Genomic DNA, 26,918 nt, shown 5'->3' on the forward strand with positions numbered 1-26,918 from the left:
CTACTCTTTAAGTGATCTTTCTGCAGTCAGAGCAACACAAGAAGACTTAAACAGCTCCAGCTGCCTGATTACAAGACAAACAGTATACTAACTGCCTTTATGCTCTCCTAAAACCTTGCTTTCTACCTACGGTAGTAATTCAATCTACCTAACTAGTTATATCTGCTTCACAAGCTCTACATTATTCCTGCAAGTCCCTAAAATGGCTGCAGGGGTCCATCACTAATGAGACCAGGTGAGTCGATCACCTCAGGTAGCACCAGGTGGGGCCCAGATGGGGGCAGTGGAAGGGCAATAGTGGAAACACTCCTCTCTACATACTCAACTGCATTGCTGTACTCAGGATAGCCAAACAGTTGAATGCTGCAACAGGACATGGGAGCGATGGCTCCCTGGTCCACCGTTTCCGCATTTCCTCTAACAAGCTTTAGTCCTAGTTCCTGTAGCCTATCAGAGATCGGTGTCCTCATTATTGTGCTCCCTGAGATGGGCTGCATAGAGCTCAGGGCACAGACTAGAAGAGGTCCGTGTCTTGCACTGCATCGCTGACAGCAGAATGGAGGTGAGTATTTGAGTTTATTATTTTTATTTGGCAGCATGGTGTTCGGCCACAATGGGGTGGGGGTAATGATTTTGTAATTGGAGAAAGAACTAAAGGGACATTGCAGCTGTAAAAAGGAGCATTTTTGTACAGCCACACATTATAAGGGAGCCACTATGGGGACATTCGCTGTATTGGGGACACTAAAAGGGGGTAGGTTTTTGTACTGACACACATTATAAGGGAGTCTTTTTTGTACTAGCACATAAGGGGACATTTTTTGCACTTAGCTCACATTATAAGGGAGCATTTTTTGTACTGGCACACACTCTAAACTGGTCACTATGGGGACATTTCTTCTACATGGGGCACTAAAAGTTTTTTTTTTGTACTGGCACATGTCATAAGGGGGCATTTTTTGCATTGGTACACACAAGAGGGTATTTTTGTACTGGCACACATTGCTGGCAAACATTATTTTAATGGGAAACATTCTAAGGAGGAATTTTCCTTTACAATCACACATTATTACGCAGAATTATTACTACTGGGGGCACTAAGGAAGCATTTTTGTACTGGCACATATTCTAAGGTGGCCACTATGGGGACATTTCTTCTACATGGGGCGCTAAAAAAATTTTTTTTGTACTGGCACATGTCATAAGGGTGCAATTTTTGTATTTGCACACATAAGAGGGTATTTTTGTACTGCCACACATTGCAAGGGGGAATTATTTTACTGGCAAAAATTATAAGAAGTCCTTTTTTATTCTGGCACACATTATAAGGGGGATTTTTTTTTACAATCACAAATTATAGGCGGAATTATTACTATTGGGGGCACTAAGGGCGTATTATTACTTCTGGGGGCAAAATGAGTGACATTATTACTATTGGGTGCACTGTTATGACTCTGCACTCTGGCAGAGAATTATTACTATTTGTGGGACTTTTGGGAGGACTATTACATTGGGAGGGACCCTGGCACAGTATCAGCTTAGCACAATTATATTTGGAGGACACTATGTTTACGGCACTAGAAGTTTCAGGGACTCTATTTGCTCGGCACAGTTATTTTTTATGGCATTGTTTCTGCAGTATAGTATTGGGAAGCAACTCCAAAATAGAATATGGGGATGCCGCGCACCTCTAATTTACCTACTATGTGTTATGATATGGGGGTACTGTTTAGGGGTCAAGCCTAATGGGCTGTTTTACCTTATTTTCTTTGCAGATCCTCCTCGCGATGATTGCTAAATCCACTGAGGGTTTGGTTCAGGTTTTGTTGATTTTCTTATTTCTCTTATTCAAGGGTCTCCACTGAAGGCAGGCAAAGTTCTTTTAACAGTCTTATTCAAAAGCTCGCCCCGGCCGGTGGCGCAGCCTTTACTTTTTGAATTTCGCTCGTGCTCACAGTGTGGAGCAGGTGACGTCACCAGAGCTACGGTTCCTCTCAGACACCAACGCGTTTCTAGCACTGCGGTGCTCTTCGTCAGGGATTCTTCTGGGTGCCATCTTTGTCTGTCTTTTATCAGCTGCTATCCTTGTATGTTTAACCCTTAAGCTGCTGTAATATATTTAGTCAAATCCAAACAGCTCAATTTCTCTATTTAACCCCCTTGGTTCCATTGAATCCATGTTAAAGATTCCACTGAGTCTCTTTCTTTGACAAAATTTTAATATGGTCTCCTCCAAGTATGTCCGCCTTTACTATTTCGACCCCATAAAAGGATGAACCTTCAAATATACCTCTATGTCGTTCTTTATAGTGCCTGGATAGAGGATGGTCATCTGTTTTCTTTTTTATATTATATAGGTGCTCACTAGGGATGAGCGAACTCGAACTGTATAGTTCGGGTTCGTACCGAATTTTGGGGTGTCCGTGACACGGACCCGAACCCGGACATTTTCGTAAAAGTCCGGGTTCGGGTTCGGTGTTCGTCGCTTTCTTCGCGCTTTTGTGACGCTTTCTTGGCGCTTTTTGAAAGGCTGCAAAGCAGCCAATCAACAAGCGTCATACTACTTGCCCCAAGAGGCCATCACAGCCATGCCTACTATTGGCATGGCTGTGATTGGCCAGAGCACCATGTGACCCAGCCTCTATTTAAGCTGGAGTCACATAGCGCCGCCCGTCACTCTGCTCTGATTAGCGTAGGGAGAGGTTGCGGCTGCGACAGTAGGGCGAGATTAGGCAGATTAACTCCTCCAAAGGACTTGATTAACTGATCGATCTGCAGCTGTGGATCATTGAGCTGCTGATCCTCAATTGCTCACTGTTTTTAGGCTGCACAGACCGTTTGTCAGTCTCATTTTTCTGGGGTGATCGGCGGCCATTTTGTGTCTTGTGGTGCGCCAGCACAAGCTGCGACCAAGTGCATTTAACCCTCAATGGTGTGGTTGTTTTTTGGCTAAAGCCTACATCAGGGTGAAGCTGTCACACCAAGTGCATTTAACCAGCAATAGTCTGTTCATTTTTTGGCCATATACAAAATCAGGGGCAAGCTGCGCCTGTCACCAAGTGCATTTAACCCTCAATGGTGTGGTTGTTTTTTGGCTAAAGCCTACATCAGGGTGAAGCTGTCACACCAAGTGCATTTAACCAGCAATAGTCTGTTCATTTTTTGGCCATATACAAAATCAGGGGCAAGCTGCGCCTGTCACCAAGTGCATTTAACCCTCAATGGTGTGGTTGTTTTTTGGCTAAAGCCTACATCAGGGTGAAGCTGTCACACCAAGTGCATTTAACCAGCAATAGTCTGTTTATTTTTTGGCCATATCCCAGTCTAATTCTGTCACTAAATCCATACCGGTCACCCAGCGCCTAAATACTAGGCCTCAAATTTATATCCAGCTAAATCTGTCCCTAGTGCTGTAGCTGGGCGAGTTATTTAGTGTCCGTTCAAGCACATTTCTTGTTCTGGGTTGAAATACAATTCCCAATTTAGCAATTTCATAATTTAGTGGTTCCTGCTATATCAGAGCTATTTGAAATCTATCCCAAAAAGGGTATATAATATTGAAGGTGCACATTGGGTCATTCAGAATAACTTCACACACACCCGCTACTGTGTATTTCCAAGTCTAATTCTGTCACTAAACCCATACCTGTCACCCAGCGCCTAAATACTAGGCCTCAAATTTAAATCCCTCTAAATCTCTCGTTACCCACCGCTGTACTGTTGTTGCTGGGCAAGATATTTAGTGTCCGTCAAAGCACATTTTTTGTTCTGGGTTGAAGTACAATTCCCAATTTAGCAATTTCATAATTTAGTGGTTTCTGCTATATCAGAGCTATTTGAAATCTATCCCTAAAAGGGTATATAATATTGAAGGTGCACATAGGGTCATTCAGAATAACTTCACACACACCCGCTACTGTGTATTTCCAAGTCTAATTCTGTCACTAAATCCATACCGGTGACCCAGCGCCTAAATACTAGGCCTCAAATTTAATTCCCTCTAAATCTCTCGTTACCGCTGTCCTGTTGTTGCTGGGCAAGATATTTAGTGTCCGTCAAAGCACATTTTTTGTTCTGGGTTGAAGTACAATTCCCAATTTAGCAATTTCATAATTTAGTGGTTTCTGCTATATCAGAGCTATTTGAAATCTATCCCTAAAAGGGTATATAATATTGAAGGTGCACATAGGGTCATTCAGAATAACTTCACACACACGCTTCTGTGCATTTCCAAGTCTAATTCTGTCACTAAATCCATACCGGTGACCCAGCGCCTAAATACTAGGCCTCAAATTTAAATCCCTCTAAATCTCTCGTTACCCACCGCTGTACTGTTGTTGCTGGGCAAGATATTTAGTGTCCGTCAAAGCACATTTTTTGTTCTGGGTTGAAGTACAATTCCCAATTTAGCAATTTCATAATTTAGTGGTTTCTGCTATATCAGAGCTATTTGAAATCTATCCCTAAAAGGGTATATAATATTGAAGGTGCACATAGGGTCATTCAGAATAACTTCACACACACGCTTCTGTGCATTTCCAAGTCTAATTCTGTCACTAAATCCATACCGGTGACCCAGCGCCTAAATACTAGGCCTCAAATTTAATTCCCTCTAAATCTCTCGTTACCCACCGCTGTACTGTTGTTGCTGGGCAAGATATTTAGTGTCCGTCAAAGCACATTTTTTGTTCTGGGTTGAAGTACAATTCCCAATTTAGCAATTTCATAATTTAGTGGTTTCTGCTATATCAGAGCTATTTGAAATCTATCCCTAAAAGGGTATATAATATTGAAGGTGCACATAGGGTCATTCAGAATAACTTCACACACACCCGCTACTGTGTATTTCCAAGTCTAATTCTGTCACTAAATCCATACCGGTGACCCAGCGCCTAAATACTAGGCCTCAAATTTAATTCCCTCTAAATCTCTCGTTACCCACCGCTGTACTGTTGTTGCTGGGCAAGATATTTAGTGTCCGTCAAAGCACATTTTTTGTTCTGGGTTGAAGTACAATTCCCAATTTAGCAATTTCATAATTTAGTGGTTTCTGCTATATCAGAGCTATTTGAAATCTATCCCTAAAAGGGTATATAATATTGAAGGTGCACATAGGGTCATTCAGAATAACTTCACACACACCCGCTACTGTGTATTTCCAAGTCTAATTCTGTCACTAAATCCATACCGGTGACCCAGCGCCTAAATACTAGGCCTCAAATTTAAATCCCTCTAAATCTCTCGTTACCCACCGCTGTACTGTTGTTGCTGGGCAAGATATTTAGTGTCCGTCAAAGCACATTTTTTGTTCTGGGTTGAAGTACAATTCCCAATTTAGCAATTTCATAATTTAGTGGTTTCTGCTATATCAGAGCTATTTGAAATCTATCCCTAAAAGGGTATATAATATTGAAGGTGCACATAGGGTCATTCAGAATAACTTCACACACACCCGCTACTGTGTATTTCCAAGTCTAATTCTGTCACTAAATCCATACCGGTGACCCAGCACCTAAATACTAGGCCTCAAATTTAAATCCCTCTAAATCTCTCGTTACCCACCGCTGTACTGTTGTTGCTGGGCAAGATATTTAGTGTCCGTCAAAGCACATTTTTTGTTCTGGGTTGAAGTACAATTCCCAATTTAGCAATTTCATAATTTAGTGGTTTCTGCTATATCAGAGCTATTTGAAATCTATCCCTAAAAGGGTATATAATATTGAAGGTGCACATAGGGTCATTCAGAATAACTTCACACACACGCTTCTGTGCATTTCCAAGTCTAATTCTGTCACTAAATCCATACCGGTGACCCAGCGCCTAAATACTAGGCCTCAAATTTAAATCCCTCTAAATCTCTCGTTACCCACCGCTGTACTGTTGTTGCTGGGCAAGATATTTAGTGTCCGTCAAAGCACATTTTTTGTTCTGGGTTGAAGTACAATTCCCAATTTAGCAATTTCATAATTTAGTGGTTTCTGCTATATCAGAGCTATTTGAAATCTATCCCTAAAAGGGTATATAATATTGAAGGTGCACATAGGGTCATTCAGAATAACTTCACACACACGCTTCTGTGCATTTCCAAGTCTAATTCTGTCACTAAATCCATACCGGTCACCCAGCGCCTAAATACTAGGCCTCAAATTTATATCCCGCTGAATTTGAATACAATACATTGGGCCAAATAATATATTTGTTGTTGTGGTGAACCATAACAATGAGAAAAACATCTAGTAAGGGACGCGGACGTGGACATGGTCGTGGTGGTGTTAGTGGACCCTCTGGTGCTGGGAGAGGACGTGGCCGTTCTGCCACATCCACACGTCCTAGTGTACCAACTACCTCAGGTCCCAGTAGCCGCCAGAATTTACAGCGATATATGGTGGGGCCCAATGCCGTTCTAAGGATGGTAAGGCCTGAGCAGGTACAGGCATTAGTCAATTGGGTGGCCGACAGTGGATCCAGCACGTTCACATTATCTCCTACCCAGTCTTCTGCAGAAAGCGCACAGATGGCGCCTGAAAACCAACCCCATCAGTCTGTCACATCACCCCCATGCATACCAGGGAAACTGTCTCAGCCTCAAGTTATGCAGCAGTCTCTTATGCTGTTTGAAGACTCCGCTGGCAGGGTTTCCCAAGGGCATCCACCTAGCCCTTCCCCAGCGGTGAAAGACATAGAATGCACTGACGCACAACCACTTATGTTTCCTGATGATGAGGACATGGGAATACCACCTCAGCATGTCTCTGATGATGACGAAACACAGGTGCCAACTGCTGCGTCTTTCTGCAGTGTGCAGACTGAACAGGAGGTCAGGGATCAAGACTGGGTGGAAGACGATGCAGGGGACGATGAGGTCCTAGACCCCACATGGAATGAAGGTCGTGCCACTGACTTTCACAGTTCGGAGGAAGAGGCAGTGGTGAGACCGAGCCAACAGCGTAGCAAAAGAGGGAGCAGTGGGCAAAAGCAGAACACCCGCCGCCAAGAGACTCCGCCTGCTACTGACCGCCGCCATCTGGGACCGAGCACCCCAAAGGCAGCTTCAAGGAGTTCCCTGGCATGGCACTTCTTCAAACAATGTGCTGACGACAAGACCCGAGTGGTTTGCACGCTGTGCCATCAGAGCCTGAAGCGAGGCATTAACGTTCTGAACCTGAGCACAACCTGCATGACCAGGCACCTGCATGCAAAGCATGAACTGCAGTGGAGTAAACACCTTAAAACCAAGGAAGTCACTCAGGCTCCCCCTGCTACCTCTTCTGCTGCTGCCGCCTCGGCCTATTCTGCTGCTGCCGCCTCGGCCTCTTCCTCCGCCTCTGGAGGAACGTTGGCACCTGCCGCCCAGCAAACAGGGGATGTACCACCAACACCACCACCACCACCTCCGTCACCAAGCGTCTCAACCATGTCACACGCCAGCGTTCAGCTCTCCATCTCACAAACATTTGATAGAAAGCGTAAATTCCCACCTAGCCACCCTCGATCCCTGGCCCTGAATGCCAGCATTTCTAAACTACTGGCCTATGAAATGCTGTCATTTAGGCTGGTGGACACAGACAGCTTCAAACAGCTCATGTCGCTTGCTGTCCCACAGTATGTTGTTCCCAGCCGGCACTACTTCTCCAAGAGAGCCGTGCCTTCCCTGCACAACCAAGTATCCGATAAAATCAAGTGTGCACTGCGCAACGCCATCTGTGGCAAGGTCCACCTAACCACAGATACGTGGACCAGTAAGCACGGCCAGGGACGCTATATCTCCCTAACTGCACACTGGGTAAATGTAGTGGCAGCTGGGCCCCAGGCGGAGAGCTGTTTGGCGCACGTCCTTCCGCCGCCAAGGATCGCAGGGCAACATTCTTTGCCTCCTGTTGCCACCTCCTCCTTCTCGGCTTCCTCCTCCTCTTCTTCCACCTGCTCATCCAGTCAGCCACACACCTTCACCACCAACTTCAGCACAGCCCGGGGTAAACGTCAGCAGGCCATTCTGAAACTCATATGTTTGGGGGACAGGCCCCACACCGCACAGGAGTTGTGGCGGGGTATTGAACAACAGACCGACGAGTGGTTGCTGCCGGTGAGCCTCAAGCCCGGCCTGGTGGTGTGTGATAATGGGCGAAATCTCGTTGCAGCTCTGGGACTAGCCAATTTGACGCACATCCCTTGCTTGGCGCATGTGCTGAATTTGGTGGTGCAGAAGTTCATTCACAACTACCCCGACATGTCAGAGCTGCTGCATAAAGTGCGGGCCGTCTGTTCACGCTTCCGGCGTTCACATCCTGCTGCTGCTCGCCTGTCTGCGCTACAGCGTAACTTCGGCCTTCCCGCTCACCGCCTCATATGCGACGTGCCCACCAGGTGGAACTCCACCTTGCACATGCTGGACAGACTGTGCGAGCAGCAGCAGGCCATAGTGGAGTTTCAGCTGCAGCACGCACGGGTCAGTCGCACTACAGAACAGCACCACTTCACCACCAATGACTGGGCCTCCATGCGAGACCTGTGTGCCCTGTTGCGCTGTTTCGAGTACTCCACCAACATGGCCAGTGGCGATGACACCGTTATCAGCGTTACAATACCACTTCTATGTCTCCTTGAGAAAACACTTAGGGCGATGATGGAAGAGGAGGTGGCCCAGGAGGAGGAGGAGGAGGAGGAGGAAGAGGGGTCATTTTAAGCACTTTCAGGCCAGTCTCTTCGAAGTGACTCAGAGGGAGGTTTTTGGCAACAGCAGAGGCCAGGTACAAATGTGGCCAGCCAGGGCCCACTACTGGAGGACGAGGAGGACGAGGATGAGGAGGAGGTGGAGGAGGATGAGGATGAAGCATGGTCACAGCGGGGTGGCACCCAACGCAGCTCGGGTCCATCACTGGTGCGTGGCTGGAGGGAAAGGCAGGACGATGACGATACGCCTCCCACAGAGGACAGCTTGTCCTTATCCCTGGGCAGCCTGGCACACATGAGCGACTACATGCTGCAGTGCCTGCGCAACGACAGCAGAGTTGCCCACATTTTAACCTGTGCGGACTACTGGGTTGCCACCCTGCTGGATCCACGCTACAAAGACAATGTGCCCACCTTACTTCCTGCACTGGAGCGTGATAGGAAGATGCGCGAGTACAAGCGCACGTTGGTAGACGCGCTACTGAGAGCATTCCCAAATGTCACAGGGGAACAAGTGGAAGCCCAAGGCCAAGGCAGAGGAGGAGCAAGAGGTCGCCAAGGCAGCTGTGTCACGGCCAGCTCCTCTGAGGGCAGGGTTAGCATGGCAGAGATGTGGAAAACTTTTGTCAACACGCCACAGCTAACTGCACCACCACCTGATACGCAACGTGTTAGCAGGAGGCAACATTTCACTAACATGGTGGAACAGTACGTGTGCACACCCCTCCACGTACTGACTGATGGTTCGGCCCCATTCAACTTCTGGGTCTCTAAATTGTCCACGTGGCCAGAGCTAGCCTTTTATGCCTTGGAGGTGCTGGCCTGCCCGGCAGCCAGCGTTTTGTCTGAACGTGTATTCAGCACGGCAGGGGGCGTCATTACAGACAAACGCAGCCGCCTGTCTACAGCCAATGTGGACAAGCTGACGTTCATAAAAATGAACCAGGCATGGATCCCACAGGACCTGTCCGTCCCTTGTCCAGATTAGACATTAACTACCTCCCCATAACCATATATTATTGGACTCCAGGGCACTTCCTCATTCAATCCTATTTTTATTTTCATTTTACCATTATATTGCGATGCTACCCAAAGTTGAATGAACCTCTCCTCTGCCTGTGTGCTAGGCCTAAATATATGCCAATGGACTGTTGCAGTGGTGGCTGACATGAAGCCTGATTCTCTGCTATGACATGCAGACTAATTCTCTGCTGACATGAAGCCAGATTGTCTGTTACGGGACCTCTCTCCTCTGCCTGGGTGCTGGGCCTAAATTTATGACAATGGACTGTTGCAGTGGTGGCTGACGTGAAGCCTGATTCTCTGCTATGACATGCAGACTGATTCTCTGCTGACATGAAGCCAGATCCTCTGTTACGGGACCTCTCTCCTCTGCCTGGGTGCTGGGCCTAAATTTATGACAATGGACTGTTGCAGTGGTGGCTGACGTGAAGCCTGATTCTCTGCTATGACATGCAGACTGATTCTCTGCTGTCATGAAGCCAGATTGTCTGTTACGGGACCTCTCTGCTCTGCCTGTGTGCTAGGCCTAAATATATGCCAATGGACTGTTGCAGTGGTGGGTGACGTGAAGCCTGATTCTCTGCTATGATATGAAGACTGATTCTCTGCTGACATGAAGCCAGATTGTCTGTTACGGGACCTTTCTCCTCTGCCTGGGTTCTGGGCCTAAATTTATGAAAATTGACTCTTACAGTGGTGGGTGACGTGAAGCCTGATTCTCTGCTATGATATGAAGACTGATTCTCTGCTGACATGAAGCCAGATTGTCTGTTACGGGACCTTTCTCCTCTGCCTGGGTTCTGGGCCTAAATTTATGAAAATTGACTCTTACAGTGGTGGGTGACGTGAAGCCTGATTCTCTGCTATGATATGAAGACTGATTCTCTGCTGACATGAAGCCAGATTCTCTGTTACGGGACCTCTCTCCTCTGCCTGGGTGCTGGGCCTAAATTTATGACAATGGACTGTTGCAGTGGTGGCTGACGTGAAGCCTGATTCTCTGCTATGACATGCAGACTGATTCTCTGCTGTCATGAAGCCAGATTGTCTGTTACGGGACCTCTCTGCTCTGCCTGTGTGCTAGGCCTAAATATATGCCAATGGACTGTTGCAGTGGTGGGTGACGTGAAGCCTGATTCTCTGCTATGATATGAAGACTGATTCTCTGCTGACATGAAGCCAGATTGTCTGTTACGGGACCTTTCTCCTCTGCCTGGGTTCTGGGCCTAAATTTATGAAAATTGACTCTTACAGTGGTGGGTGACGTGAAGCCTGATTCTCTGCTATGATATGAAGACTGATTCTCTGCTGACATGAAGCCAGATTCTCTGTTACGGGACCTCTCTCCTCTGCCTGGGTGCTGGGCCTAAATTTATGACAATGGACTGTTGCAGTGGTGGCTGACGTGAAGCCTGATTCTCTGCTATGACATGCAGACTGATTCTCTGCTGACATGAAGCCAGATCCTCTGTTACGGGACCTCTCTCCTCTGCCTGTGTGTGTGCTGGGCCTAAATATATGCCAATGGACTGTTGCAGTGGTGGCTGACGTGAAGCCTCATTCTCTGCTATGACATGCAGACTGATTCTCTGCTGACATGAAGCCAGATTCTCTGTTACGGGACCTCTCTCCTCTGCCTGTGTGTGTGCTGGGCCTAAATATATGCCAATGGACTGTTGCAGTGGTGGCTGACGTGAAGCCTCATTCTCTGCTATGACATGCAGACTGATTCTCTGCTGACATGAAGCCAGATTCTCTGTTACGGGACCTCTCTCCTCTGCCTGTGTGTGTGCTGGGCCTAAATATATGCCAATGGACTGTTGCAGTGGTGGCTGACGTGAAGCCTCATTCTCTGCTATGACATGCAGACTAATTCTCTGCTGACATGAAGACAGATTCTCTGTTACGGGACCTCCCTCCTCTGCCTGGGTGCTGGGCCTAAATATATGCCAATGGACTGTTGCAGTGGTGGCTGACGTGAAGCCTCATTCTCTGCTATGACATGCAGACTAATTCTCTGCTGACATGAAGACAGATTCTCTGTTACGGGACCTCCCTCCTCTGCCTGGGTGCTGGGCCTAAATATATGCCAATGGACTGTTGCAGTGGTGGCTGACGTGAAGCCTCATTCTCTGCTATGACATGCAGACTGATTCTCTGCTGACATGAAGACAGATTCTCTGTTACGGGACCTCTCTCCTCTGCCTGGGTGCCGGGGCCTAAATATCTGAGAATGGACTGTTCCAGTGGTGGGTGACGGGAAGCCAGATTCTCTGCTATGGAACCTCTCTCCAATTGATTTTGGTTAATTTTTATTTATTTAATTTTTATTTTAATTCATTTCCCTATCCACATTTGTTTGCAGGGGATTTACCTACATGTTGCTGCCTTTTGCAGCCCTCTAGCTCTTTCCTGGGCTGTTTTACAGCCTTTTTAGTGCCGAAAAGTTCGGGTCCCCATTGACTTCAATGGGGTTCGGGTTCGGGACGAAGTTCGGATCGGGTTCGGATCCCGAACCCGAACATTTCCGGGATGTTCGGCCGAACTTCTCGAACCCGAACATCCAGGTGTTCGCTCAACTCTAGTGCTCACTTATAACCTTTTAGTTTGCCCTATGTAGATCTTATGGCATGAACAATCTATGGCATAGATAACCCCTTTTGCATTGCAGGATATGTGATCCTTTATATGGAATTTATATGTGCCATTTTTACTTTCTATATCTGTCCTTTTTTTGTTTTGTGTTTGCCTGCATCCAGCACATTTTTTGCAAGGGTAAAAACCTGTCAATGGGTTCTTTAGTGATTTGTTATTAATTATTGCTGCACATTTTTTTGTTGGTGCAATTATATTTCCTATGTTAGCTGCTTTCCTGTATACAAAAGTTGGCGCTTCTGGTATCAATTCCCCAATCCATTTGTCTTCCCTCAGTACGTCCCAATGTCTGCCTACTATTTTCCTGAACATATGTGTCTGGGAATTAAAGGGGACAATGATAGGTGGTATTTCTTTATTCCCATACTTATCTCCCTCCATTCCTTTTTTGTCCCTATTACTATCCCCCAATAGTTGTGCTCTTTCTAATACCCTAACCTCCCCCTTCTGCACTATTAGTTTGTTCATTTCATATCCTTTATCCTCAAATTTATTCTTCAGTTTTTTCTTGGGAAGCACAGTGGGCACAGTATCAGAGGTGGCAGGATGGGGCATTCAGAAGATGGGGAGGAGGATGGAAAAGTATTTGTTAAACTGCAGAGACATGAGAAGGCTGAAAGAAATAATGATGGCGGTCTGGTCTGAATGGAGAAGATAAAGAAAGAGGACACATCACTGGATATAAGAGGTATGTGCGCTATATTACCCTGTATGTCCTTAACAGTAGGGCTGAAGGGAAGGGGTTAGGCTAAGAAATTGACATGGGGGGGAGACACTGTTTCATTATTCGCCTCAGGCAGCAGCAAGGCTAGGTGCACCCCTGGATGGCTGTCTCATGTTTCTCTAAATGGTGTCTTTTAGACACATGACAGACATCCGTGGCTGAGCTCACAATGGTGTCTGTGCTTTAGAGTTAGCACATAGCCTGATATTCAAAATCATCCCTCCTGCTTGGCTGTCATACAGCATTGTGGGCAAGCCTGCTGGCCTGGGTCCTTCCCAGGGTCATGTCATCTTCTATCTTCAACTTCCCTGCCCTTCCCTGCACAATTCATAACCCAAAATTTGTTTGGATAAAGAATGTTTGTGAAATTTGTGATTAATCCAATTGATTTAGAATCATTTTTTTCATCTCTACTGATCTCCAAATATCAGTAAATGGCAGCCTATAAAATGAAAGTGCTGAATATATAACTATAGAGCTGCATGTAAGGGAGTGTTCAACTGTTTTTTTTTATTATTCATTGGTCCTACCTACCACCAATGTGGCCATGGCTGGCCCAATTATTTGTGTTGACTCCATCTTCTACACATTTAGTTTTTTTTTTATTAACCAGAAATATACCTATATTAGGAGTAATTTTCCCTCTCACCTAGGTCTAAAAAAGTGGGCGTTGCAAGAGCGTAGGAGTAGCAAGGAAGCTTAATTACATTTAGACTGGTGCTGGATGTGCCGAAGTTATGTAGAGGCCTGGGCCTCTTGATAACTTCGGCGGATCCACCCCCAGATATAGGGGTTATTAAGACTAGCGTCTAGGGATGAGTGAACCCAAACTGTATAGTTCGGGTTCGTACCGAATTTTGGGGTGTCCGTGGCACGGACCCGAACGTTTTCGTAAAAGTCCGGGTTCGGTGTTCATCACTTTCTTGGCGCTTTTTGAAAGGCTGCAAAGCAGCCAATTAACAAGCGTCATACTACTTGCCCCAAGAGGCCATCACAGCCATGCCTACTATTGGCATGGCTGTAAGTGGCCAGTGCAGCATGTGACCCAGCCTCTATTTAAGCTGGAGTCACGTAGCGCCCCACGTCACTCTGCTCTGATCAGTGTAGGGAGTGGATGCGGCTGCTGCTGTTAGGGCGAGATTAGACAGGGATTTACTCAGCAAAAATACTTAATGAAGTGATTGATCTACAGCTGTGAATCATTCACCTTCTGCTATTCAATTGCTCACTGTTTTTAGGCTGCCCAGAGCAGTTTTCAGTAACTTTTTTCTGGGGTGATCGGCGGCCATTTTGTGTCTTGTGGTGCGCCAGCACAAGCTGCCACCAAGTGCATTTAACCATCAATGGTGTGTTGTTGTTTTTTTTTTTTTGCTATATCCTACATCAGGGGCTTGGCTGTGCTTGCTATTTTATTGAGGGGTGAAATACAATTTCCAAAATAGCAGTACCCTAAATCTGGTGTTTTCAGCTGTGGCTAGCCAATTGTAATACTGTCTGCTGTCTGGTAAAGGATATATTTTTGTTCTGGGTTGAAATACAATTCCCAACTTAGCAATTCCCTAAATCAGTGGTTTCTGCTGTATCAGGCCTACTTTAAATCTATCCATAAAAGGGTATATTAGATTGAAGGTGCTGATAGGGTCATCCACAATAACTTCACACGCTACCGTGCATTTCCAAGTCTAATTCTGTCAGTAAACCTATACCTGTCACCCAGCGCCTAAATACTAGGCCTACAATTTATATTCAGCTAAATCTGTGGTTACTGCTGTGCCTGTATTAGTGTAATACGGTATCTAAATAGATAGCCAGATAGTGTTAGGTGTCTGTAAAAAATGGCCTGAATTTGAATTCAATACATTGGGCCAAATAATTTTTTTCTTATTGTGGTGAACGGTAACAATGAGGAAAACATCTAGTAAGGGACGCGGACGCGGACATGGTCGTCGTGGTGTTAGTGGACCCTCTGGTGCTGGGAGAGGACGTGGTCGTTCTGCCACAGCCACACGTCCTAGTGAACCAACTACCTCAGGTCCCAGTAGCCGCTAGAATTTACAGCGATATTTGGTGGGGCCCAATGCCGTTCTAAGGATGGTAAGGCCTGAGCAGGTACAGGCATTAGTCAATTGGGTGGCCGACAGTGGATCCAGCACGTTCACATTATCTCCCACCCAGTCTTCTGCAGAAAGCGCACAGATGGCGCCTGAAAACCAAGCCCATCAGTCTGTCACATCACCCCTATGCATATCAGGGAAACTGTCTGAGCCTCAAGTTATGCAGCAGTCTCTTATGCTGTTTGAAGACTCCGCTGGCAGGGTTTCCCAAGGGCATCCACCTAGCCCTTCCCCAGCGGTGGAAGACATAGAATGCACTGACGCACAACCACTTATGTTTCCTGATGATGAGGACATGGGAACACCTCCTCAGCATGTCTCTGATGATGACGAAACACAGGTGCCAACTGCTGCGTCTTTCTGCAGTGTGCAGACTGAACAAGAGGTCAGGGATCAAGACTGGGTGGAAGACGATGCAGGGGACGATGAGGTCCTAGACCCCACATGGAATGAAGGTCGTGCCACTGACTTTCACAGTTCGGAGGAAGAGGCAGTGGTGAGACCGAGCCAACAGCGTAGCAAAAGAGGGAGCAGTGGGCAAAAGCAGAACACCCGCTGCCAAGAGACTCCGCCTGCTACTGACCGCCGCCATCTGGGACCGAGCACCCCAAAGGCAGCTTTAAGGAGTTCCCTGGCATGGCACTTCTTCAAACAATGTGCTGACGACAAGACCCGAGTGGTTTGCACGCTGTGCCATCAGAGCCTGAAGCGAGGCATTAACGTTCTGAACCTTAGCACAACCTGCATGACCAGGCACCTGCATGAACTGCAGTGGAGTAAACACCTTAAAAACAAGGAACTCACTCAGGCTCCCCCTGCTACCTCTTCTGCTGCTGCCGCCTCGGCCTCTTCTGCTGCTGCCGCCTCGGCCTCTTCTGCTGCTGCCGCCTCAGCCTCTTCTGCTGCTGCCGCCTCGGCCTCTTCCTCCGCCTCTGCAGGAACGTTGGCACCTGCTGCCCAGCAAACAGGGGATGTACCACCAACACCACCACCTCCGTCACCAAGCATCTCAACCATGTCACACGCCAGCGTTCAGCTCTCCATCTCACAAACATTTGAGAGAAAGCGTAAATTCCCACCTAGCCACCCTCGATCCCTGGCCCTGAATGCCAGCATTTCTAAACTACTGGCCTATGAAATGCTGTAATTCAGGCTGGTGGACACAGACAGCTTCAAACAGCTCATGTCGATTGCTGTCCCACAGTATGTTGTTCCCAGCCGCCACTACTTCTCCAAGAGAGCCGTGCCTTCCCTGCACAACCAAGTATCCGATAAAATCAAGTGTGCACTGGGCAACGCCATCTGTGGCAAGGTCCACCTAACCACAGCTACGTGGACCAGAAAGCACGGCCAGGGACGCTATATCTCCCTAACTGCACACTGGGTAAATGTAGTGGCGGCTGGGCCCCAGGCGGAGAGCTGTTTGGCGCACGTTCTTCCGCCGCCAAGGATCGCAGGGCAACATTCTTTGCCTCCTGTTGCCTCCTGCTCCTACTCGGCTTCCTCCTCCTCTTCTTCCACCTGCTCATCCAGTCAGCCACACACCTTCACCACCAACTTCAGCACAGCCCGGGGTAAACGTCAGCAGGCCATTCTGAAACTCATATGTTTGGGGGACAGGCCCCACACCGCACAGGAGTTGTGGCGGGGTATAGAACAACAGACCGACGAGTGGTTGCTGCCGGTGAGCCTTAAGCCCGGCCTGGTGGTGTGCGATAATGGGCGAAATCTCGTTGCAGCTCTGGGACTAGCCGGTTTGACGCACATCCCTTGCCTGGCGCATGTGCTGAATTTGGTGGTGCAGAAGTTCATTCACAACTACCCCGACATGTCAGAGCTGCTGCATAAAGTGCGGGCTGTCTGTTCGCGCTTCCGGCGCTCACATCCTGCCGCTGCTCGCCTGTCTGCGCTACAGCATAACTTCGGCCTTCCCGCTCACCGCCTCATATGCGACGTGCCCACCAGGTGGAACTCCACCTTGCATATGCTGGACAGACTGTGCGAGCAGCAGCAGGCCATAGTGGAGTTTCAGCTGCAGCACGCACGGGTCAGTCGCACTGCGGAAGAGCACCACTTCACCACCAATGACTGGGCCTCCATGCGAGACCTGTGTGCCCTGTTGCGCTGTTTCGAGTACTCCACCAACATGGCCAGTGGCGATGACGCCGTTATCAGCGTTACAATACCACTTCTATGTCTCCTTGAGAAAACACTTAGGGCGATGATGGAAGAGCAGGTGGCCCAGGAGGAGGAGGAGGAGGAAGAGGGGTCATTTTTAGCACTTTCAGGCCAGTCTCTTCGAAGTGACTCAGAGGGAGGTTTTTTGCAACAGCAGAGGCCAGGTACAAATGTGGCCAGCCAGGGCCCACTACTGGAGGACGAGGAGGACGAGGATGAGATGGAGGTGGAGGAGGATGAAGCATGTTCACAGCGGGGTGGCACCCAACGCAGCTCGGGCCCATCACTGGTGCGTGGCTGGGGGGAAACGCAGGACGATGATGATACGGCTCCCACAGAGGACAGCTTGTCCTTACCTCTGGGCAGCCTGGCACACATGAGCGACTACATGCTGCAGTGCCTGCGCAACGACAGCAGAGTTGCCCACATTTTAACGTGTGCGGACTACTGGGTTGCCACCCTGCTGGATCCCCGGTACAAAGACAATGTGCCCACCTTACTTCCTGCACTGGAGCGTGATAGGAAGATGCACGAGTGCAAGCGCACATTGGTAGACGCGCTACTGAGAGCATTCCCAAATGTCACAGGGGAACAAGTGGAAGCCCAAGGCGAAGGCAGAGGAGGAGCAAGAGGTCGCCAATGCAGCTGTGTTACGGCCAGCTCCTCTGAGGGCAGGGTTAGCATGGCAGAGATGTGGAAAAGTTTTGTCAACACGCCACAGCTAACTGCACCACCACCTGATACGGAACGTGTTAGCAGGAGGCAACATTTCACTAACATGGTGGAACAGTACGCGTGCACACCCCTCCACGTACTGACTGATGGTTCGGCCCCATTCAACTTCTGGGTCTCCAAATTGTCCACGTGGCCAGAGCTAGCCTTTTATGCCTTGGAGGTGCTTGCCTGCCTGGCGGCCAGCGTTTTGTCTGAACGTGTATTCAGCACGGCAGGGGGCGTCATTACAGACAAACGCAGCCGCCTGTCTACAGCCAATGTGGACAAGCTGACGTTCATAAAAATGAACCAGGCATGGATCCCACAGGACCTGTCCATCCCTTGTGCAGATTAGACATTTATAACAACCTCCCCTTAACCATATATTATTTTACTCCAGGGCACTTCCTCATTCAATCCTCTTTTTATTTTCATTTTACCATTATATTGCGGGGCAACCCAAAGTTGAATGAACCTCTCCTCTGTCTGGGTGCCGGGGCCTAAAAATATCTGACAGTGGCCTGTTCCAGTGTTGGGTGACGTGAAGCATGATTCTCTGCTATGACATGAAGCCTGATTCTCTGCTGACATGAAGCCTGAATCTCTGCTATGGGACCTCTCTCCTCTGTCTGGGTGCCGGGGCCTAAATATCTGACAATGGACTGTTCCAATTTTGGCTGACGTGAAGCCTGATTCTCTGCTATGACATGAAGCCTGATTCTCTGCTGACATGAAGCCTGAATCTCTGCTATGGGACCTCTCTCCTCTGTCTGGGTGCCGGGGCCTAAATATCTGACAATGGACTGTTCCAGTTTTGGCTGACGTGAAGCCTGATTCTCTGCTATGACATGAAGCCTGATTCTCTGCTGACATGAAGCCTGAATCTCTGCTATGGGACCTCTCTCCTCTGTCTGGGTGCCGGGGCCTAAATATCTGACAATGGCCTGTTCCAGTGGTGGGTGACGTGAAGCCTGATTCTCTGCTATGACATGAAGCCTGATTCTCTGCTATGACATGAAGCCTGATTCTCTGCTATGGGACCTCTCTCCTCTGTCTGGGTGCCGGGGCCTAAATATCTGACAATGGACTGTTCCAGTTTTGGCTGACGTGAAGCCTGATTCTCTGCTATGACATGAAGCCTGATTCTCTGCTATGGGACGTCTCTCCTCTGTCTGGGTGCCGGGGCCTAAATATCTGACAATGGACTGTTCCAGTTTTGGCTGACGTGAAGCCTGATTCTCTGCTATGACATGAAGCCTGATTCTCTGCTGACATGAAGCCTGAATCTCTGCTATGGGACCTCTCTCCTCTGTCTGGGTGCCGGGGCCTAAATATCTGACAATGGCCTGTTCCAGTGGTGGGTGATGTGAAGCCTGATTCTCTGCTATGACATGAAGCCTGATTCTCTGCTATGACATGAAGCCTGATTCTCTGCTATGGGACCTCTCTCCTCTGTCTGGGTGCCAGGGCCAAAATATCTGACAATGGCCTGTTCCAGTGGTGGGTGACGTGAAGCCTGATTCTCTGCTATGACATGAAGCCTGATTCTCTGCTATGGGACCTCTCTCCTCTGTCTGGGTGCCAGGGCCAAAATATCTGACAGTGGCCTGTTCCAGTGGTGGGTGACATGAAGCCTGATTCTCTGCTATGGGACCTCTCTCCAATTGATATTGGTTAATTTTTATTTATTTTATTTTTATTTTTATTAATTTCCCTATCCACATTTGTTTGCAGGGAATTTAACTACATTTTGCTGCCAATTGCAGCCCTCTAGCCCTTTGCTGGGCTGTTTTACAGCCTTTTTAGTGCCGAAAAGTTCGGGTCCCCATTGACTTTAATGGGGTTCGGGTTTGGGACGAAGTTCGGGTCAGGTTCGGAACCCGAACCCGAACATTTCCGGGAAGTTCGGCCGAACTTCTCGAACCCGAACATCCAGGTGTTCGCTCAACTCTACTAGCGTCTAAAATGGCACCTAAATGACTAGAATAATGCAAGTCACCCGTACATACTAAATGGTAAAACACTCGGTAACACTGACAAGGAAAGGAAGGAATTTTAGTGAACAGCAAACTAAGCTGTAGAAACCAGTGTCAGGCAGCCGCTGCCAAGGCCAATAAGATAATGGGTTGCATCAAAACAGGCATAGATGTTTGTGATGGGAACATAGTCCTACTACTTTAGAAATCACTAGTCAGACCACACATGGAGTACTGTGTACAGTTCTGGGCTCCTGTGAACAAGGCAGACATAGCAGAGCTGGAGAGGGTCCAGAGGAGGGCAACTAAAGTAATAACTGGAATGGGGCAACTACAGTACCCTGAAAGATTATCAAAATTAGAGTTATTCACTTTAGAAAAAAGACGACTGAGGGGAGATCTAATCACTATTTATAAATATATCAGGGGTCAGTACAGAGATCTATCCCATCATCTAGTTATCCCCAGGACGGTGACTGTGACGAGGGGACATCCTCTGCGTCTGGAGGAAAGAAGGTTTGTACACAAAGATAGAAAAGGATTCTTTACGGTTAGAGCAGTGAGACTATGGAACTCTCTGCCTGAGGAGGTGGTGATGGTGAGTACAATAAAGGAATTCAAGAGGGACCTGGATGAATTTCTGGAGCGTAATAATATTACAGGCTATAGCTACTAGAGAGGGGTCGTTGATCCAGGGAGTTATTCTGATTGTCGGGGAGTGAGGAAGGCATTTTTTTTTTTCTTAAAATTAGAAATTGGCTTCTACCTCACAGTTTTTTTCTTTTTTTTTTCTTACATAACAGTAACATATTAAAATGTGTTTTCTCTTACTCTGTTATTTTTCCATATTATTTTTCCTGGGTCAATATAAAGCACTTTTTCTTCTTGTGAAGATTCTTTGAAAGATATCAAGTCTGTTGTATACATATTATAAAAGTTTAAATTCTTTAGAAAAACCCAGTTCACTAATTTCCACATCAATGGCAGTTTTCCTCTCTTATTAAAGATAATAGGGTTTCCAGACTGATCCATAAAAGCAGCATGTTTCATATACTTTGACACCTGTTGAATAGCAGTGAACATCTCAGAACAATTTAGACATTAAAGAACCACTAATCAAAAAAAGACAAAAAAAACATAATATGCAAAGTATAATTTGTCTCTTACTATTTCTACATTTACATCCACAATCTGGCACAGGAAGCAATTTTAGCAACACCCTCTCCAACAAAAAGGGTTATCCTTCTCTCCTAAATGTTTTGAATGCTAAGTTTGCCTATGTAGACTGGAAGGAATCTTCACTGTTTGCCTAGGCAAATTTGACATTCATCAGTGTAGAAAAAAAGAGGCAATAGAGAACATAGAGAAACTAGTAAGCGCTGTAACATGCCATCAGTATGCCCTACACAACCCACTAGTCCAGACCCATGAAAGGTCCTCTTTAAAAGTCTTGTGGAGTTGTACACATTGTCCACAGGGTCGGCACTATAATAAGGCAGACCAAGCAAGGGGGGGGTGGAAAAATTAAACTTTTTTTTTAAATACCCCGTATTTTCTGCCCCTGGGTCATATGGGGCGAAAATTAATGAAGCGCTTTATTATTATCGGAGGAGAATCTGTACTCACCGCTTCATGGTCCTCTGCTCAGCTGTCTGCTGTAAAGGGCTGCGCACCATGTTGACCTCACTGTGCGCAGCCTTCACAGCTGACAGCCGAGAACCAGGAAGAAGAGGAGCGGCAGTGGTGGTGAGGAGCGGCGGCATCCAGGAGCAGGAGAGGTAAGTTATTTTATTTTATTTTTTATTTGAGCTGATGACTGACATGGGGGGCCTAGAGAAAAAAAGACAATGCAACAGCACCCTGCATACCAGATAAAGTACAATAATGCCATAGTCTCAAAAAATATTATAGTGCTAATACTACACTTATTTATAAAGTAAGATGCTTGGCCAATGCATTTTGTTCAAAACCATCTGAGCCCGTCTGCCGAACGTTAAGGCGATCTCTGTAAGACGGGTCCTAACACTAAATACTACCTGTTATGCACCAAAAATGGTAAAAGGCAGAGTGGACCCAGCATGCATGTTGAGCCAACACTTCCTGAACTTTATGGCGGCCATTATGGCGCATAACAGGCAGTATTTCGTGTTAGAATCCGTCTTACAGAGATCACCTTGACGTCCGGCAGACGGGCTCAGATGGTTTTGTTCAAAATGCATTTGCCAAGCATCTCACTTTATAAATAAACTTAGCATTAGCACTTTAATATTCTTTGTGACTATGGCATTGTTATACTTTATCTGGTTAGCAGGGTGCTATTGCATTTTTATTTTTTCTCTATGTTTTTAGCCATGGCTGCGTGCACCTGCACATTGGGATGTGCTGACTAACCCCCTTTTCTTTGCTGACATGGTGGGCCATGATGGCTGACATGGAGGCATGATGGCTGACATGGAGGGCATGATGGCTGACATGGGGGCATGATGGCTGACATGGGGGCATGATGGCTGACATGGGGGTCTGATGAATGACATGGGGGCATGATGGCTGACATGGGGGGCTGATGAATGACATGGGGGCATGATGGCTGACATGGGGGGTTTATGGCTGACATAGGGACACGATGGCTGACATGGGGGGCTGATGGATGGGGGCTGATGGCTGACATTGGGGGTCTGATCTGACGTCTGATTAACAATGGGGGTCTGATTGCTAGTCTGACCTGAGGTGCAATGGAAAATATTTTTTTCTTATCCTCCTCTAAATTCTAGGTGCGTCTTAGAGGGCGAAAAATACGGTCCTCAAACCATTGATTGTCTGAAGCAGAGAGAAGATACCAGGACCACACAGAGGAGAAGCCAGCTGCTGCAGATGGGACCTGGGCTAGGTGAGCTGCGAGGGGGGGGGTGCCAAAATGTAGCTTCACTTATGTTGGCAAAAATCCTTGCACCGGCCCTGATTGTCCATATATTTTGAACTTTATATTGTGAAAGTAACCCAGCTCTCCCAGAACCCTGAAAGGCAAATCTGTCTAGTATTAGCACTATTTAGGAGTTGAAGGGAGGATTTACCTTGGTAAGTTTACTTTTCTGCATTCTTTATTACAATGCCGTATGGTGGTAGACTTAGTATTTAGCAGTCTCTATTACACGTCCCTACAAAGTATTATGGAGCTTCCATGGGACCTTGAATGACAAATCTGGATGTTCCAGATTGGATGATTTGACATTTGACTAAAAAAATCCTGCTGGGTGTGCTACAATACTGAGTATTTAACATTGCACCAACAAGCAGATCTGGCATTCTGTGGGTGGTGATGGGGGAATAATGCTTATAGAAAATACACACAAACCTGCCTGGATGCTTTGTGTGAATCTATCAAATGGCAATGGGGTAACATAATCTATTGTCTTTGTAGCTGCATAGTGTTGTCACCACCTTTTCCAGGACCCTGAATGACAAGTTGGTCTAGTTATATGAAGGGGTTTATTACTACATAATTATGCAAATTTGGAATTCAGCAGTCTGGGAAAGCTCGGTAATAACCTCTGCAGATAAGTAATGGGGACAACACTTGGTACCTTCAAAGAGGAAACAGAAGAAGCTCATACTTTACCTAAATCTTCCGCTGTCCTTGCATCTGAAATACGTACAATCACCTCCAACCAGGAGCTGGAGTAGGTTTCTAGTGCAGTGTCTTGTTAAATGAGTCTGATGCACAGCCCCTACACATGGCCCATCTCTTCCTTCGGAAAAGTAACAAGGGCATTGGAAAAGACTAAAACGTGACAAGCTCTGTGCTGCCTTTGGATTGTTTCATGGATTTGCATGAACTCTGCCTGCCCAGACCTGTGTCTTTTTACTGACTATGTGTATTGTCTACTCCTTCAGTGCCATGCACTGGTGTCTCTGAACCCCAAGGGTAGGCTGCAACCACAATGGGACTACTCCAAGAGGCAGTGGCCTAGTGAAACCAACAGACTGCGAAGATAACACCCTCTGGAATAGGCAAAAGTCAAACCTGTTATTGGGTACATTGGTTCCACAACCATTGTCCGTAACAGCGACCTTCCCTGTAGTGCTGTAAATGATCCCCAATTAGCTGTGTAAACACTATTTGGTACTATTGGTGCTATGGCTGGTTCTGTGTTTGTAATACAGCTGGTACAATGTGTTTTTTCTATACATGTATTAGAGCTGGTACAATGGAAAGTTCTACAGTATGTATGTATTAAAGCTGATACTATTGGTTCTATGGCTGGTTCTTTGCATGCACTGCAACTGGTACTATGGCTGGCACTCTTAACATGTTTATTTTATGCTATTTGTAACTAGGAGATTCCTTACAACAAAATGGTCCAACTCACTGTGTAGACAAAAAGTATGCAGCCTAAACCTAACCTCCTCTTCCTAACAATAATGACTCACATGCACTAGAGGGGGAAGAGAAAGGGGAGATGACATACCTGCAGCCTTTGTCAGGGTCTGCAATTGTGATATCGGAGAAATGACTTAGTGACCACCCACACACTATTTTACAGTGGACACTTAGGCTGGTCATTATAATCTAAGCACTGCGCGTGTCTTCCATGCAGTGGACAGCTGGGGGTTGGCTCTAGCATGTGAGCTGTGCTCCTGCTCTAACATTCCAGACAGGCCAGACCTCAGATCCAAGCTGTTTAACCACTTAGATGCCATGGGCAATGGCGTCTAGAGCATGAAAACAGTTACCGACGGAGCGGACTCCCTCTATCTTCTATCACACGCTACAAATGAGATTGCAGTGTGCTGATACCAACGCATGCAGGTAGGGGGGTCTAGTGTTTGGCCCCAAGACTGCCTCCAGAGTTTACTAGCAGGCTGCGCTTCTTTAAATGCAGCAGCAGCCATACAGAATGGAGCATGATAGAGAGGAAGAAAGTGGCTTACGGGAAAAGAAGGTGGACAGTGGCCTGCCTCTACAACTGGCCAGATGGCTGGTGCGGTTTGAGCTGCTGCTTGCAGTACTGCGAACACCCAAATTCAAACTTGCTGAAGACTTGGCACAAGTCTTTTGTTTCCTTTACCCTGCCAAGTTTCTGGGTCCAGTTCACCAAATTTTTTAAAAAGTTTGTTTAGACCAGAATCAGTTCGGGCCAAAGCCAAGTTGCTCCAATTTCCCTGAAAGTTGGTATATAACCCCTCTAGCCTCCTAGGATTCAGAATTTTTAAGAAAACTTGATATTTCTATTTGTTTATTTTTAATGTTTTTTTTTTTGTCTCCTCCCTCCCTGAGCTCTGGAATGCAATGGCAGCAATAGTAAATGATGTCTGAGTGACAATTACATACATAGCTATGGGTAAACGCACGTTTGACTGTTAATGTACATAAATCTTGTTAAATAATACACCACGCTGTCACATGTGTTATGCTTTTTCATATTCCAAAGCTTCCAAAAATAGTTATTTATCAGAGGCAGATGATGTTTAAACACATATGGCTTTATAGCATTAAAAAAAGTGGCTTGGGGGACCAAGAGTCAAAAAATTATACCTTGACAGGGTCAAGCATTGGACAACACTGGCAGAGGACAACTTGACCCATTTGGGTGTCACCACACCCCCCACGCTCCAAGATGACACTGGAGGCTGGGCAAGAAAGAAGAAAGAGACCTTGGGGGACCAAGCGTCCATAAATTATGCCTTGACAGGCTCAGTATGTCTGCCCATATGAAACACACAAATATTGATTGTCAGAAGAAAAAAGTGGCTCACCTCACCACCACTCTGGATTAACGGAAGGTGCACTATCCACTGGTATACCCAATGCCAATATAATAAAAGCAAATTGTAAAAAAAAAGCCTAAATAAAATCTCCCTTTTTTTATGTGGTCTCTTTTTATTTATTATGCTTTTTACAAAAAATCATGACTTAATTTAATGTAATACTTTTAGCCATCCACATTGTGTTATGTAATAGAAGAAAGGGGTTATCTGAGACTTAAAGGATAACTGTCATATTTTTTATTTATTTGCTAGTTTATTAGAGCTAGGCATGTATACCTGAGTTACTCTGTCAATGATCGCCAGAAGATCTGTAATTACCTAATAATAACAGCTTTCATTAATGTCTCCTGTCCTTTTCCGCTGCTCCCTTAACAGACCGTTGCTATGTCTCATCTGTCTCCGGCTAGGAAGATAGAGGGGCGGTCCTTCACACTGCGTGCCTGCATTAGGCTTCAGAGTGAGGAGGCGTGTCTCTCAGTAATTCAATCTGATTGGCTGGCAGGAAGCTGCTGGCTGCAGCAAGTGTGTATGTGACCTGAGGGAATGCAGTTTTGGGCTCAGAATACTGGCAAAGGAGCCATCTTGAGAAGATCCTCATAATGTAGGATTCAAAACAGCTGTAACTAAGGGGAAAACTCAAGGAAAACTGTGGTAAATGAAGAAACTAAAGATTGCTTTATGCATAATACTGCTGCAGCAGTAACATATGCTAAAATTGATTTTTTGGATGAAAATATGGCAGTTATCCTTTTTTTATTTTTTTTATTTCAACACCTTTATTAATATACAAAACCAATACACAAAGAAACTTCAAGCTTAATATAATTAATACCACTTTACCCTTAACCCTCTCTCCGCCCCCCGTGATGCGTCCACCCCCTTCCTCCCCTATAAGGGAAGAGAATGAAGGGGAGAAGGAAGAAAATGAAAGAGAAAAAAATATATAAAAAAATTAACTCAACACTTCCAGTCATCCCATATCTTAATCCATTTCTCTAGTATGTCTCTCTGCTTATAAAGTATCCGTTCATAATTTTTTACCTTATTAACCAGGTTAATAAAATCTTCCTTTTAATTGGGAGTAGTATTAGTGCAGTG

The sequence above is a fragment of the Bufo gargarizans genome, chromosome 1 (genome assembly GCF_014858855.1).
Source record: "Bufo gargarizans isolate SCDJY-AF-19 chromosome 1, ASM1485885v1, whole genome shotgun sequence".
Lineage (NCBI taxonomy): Eukaryota > Metazoa > Chordata > Amphibia > Anura > Bufonidae > Bufo > Bufo gargarizans.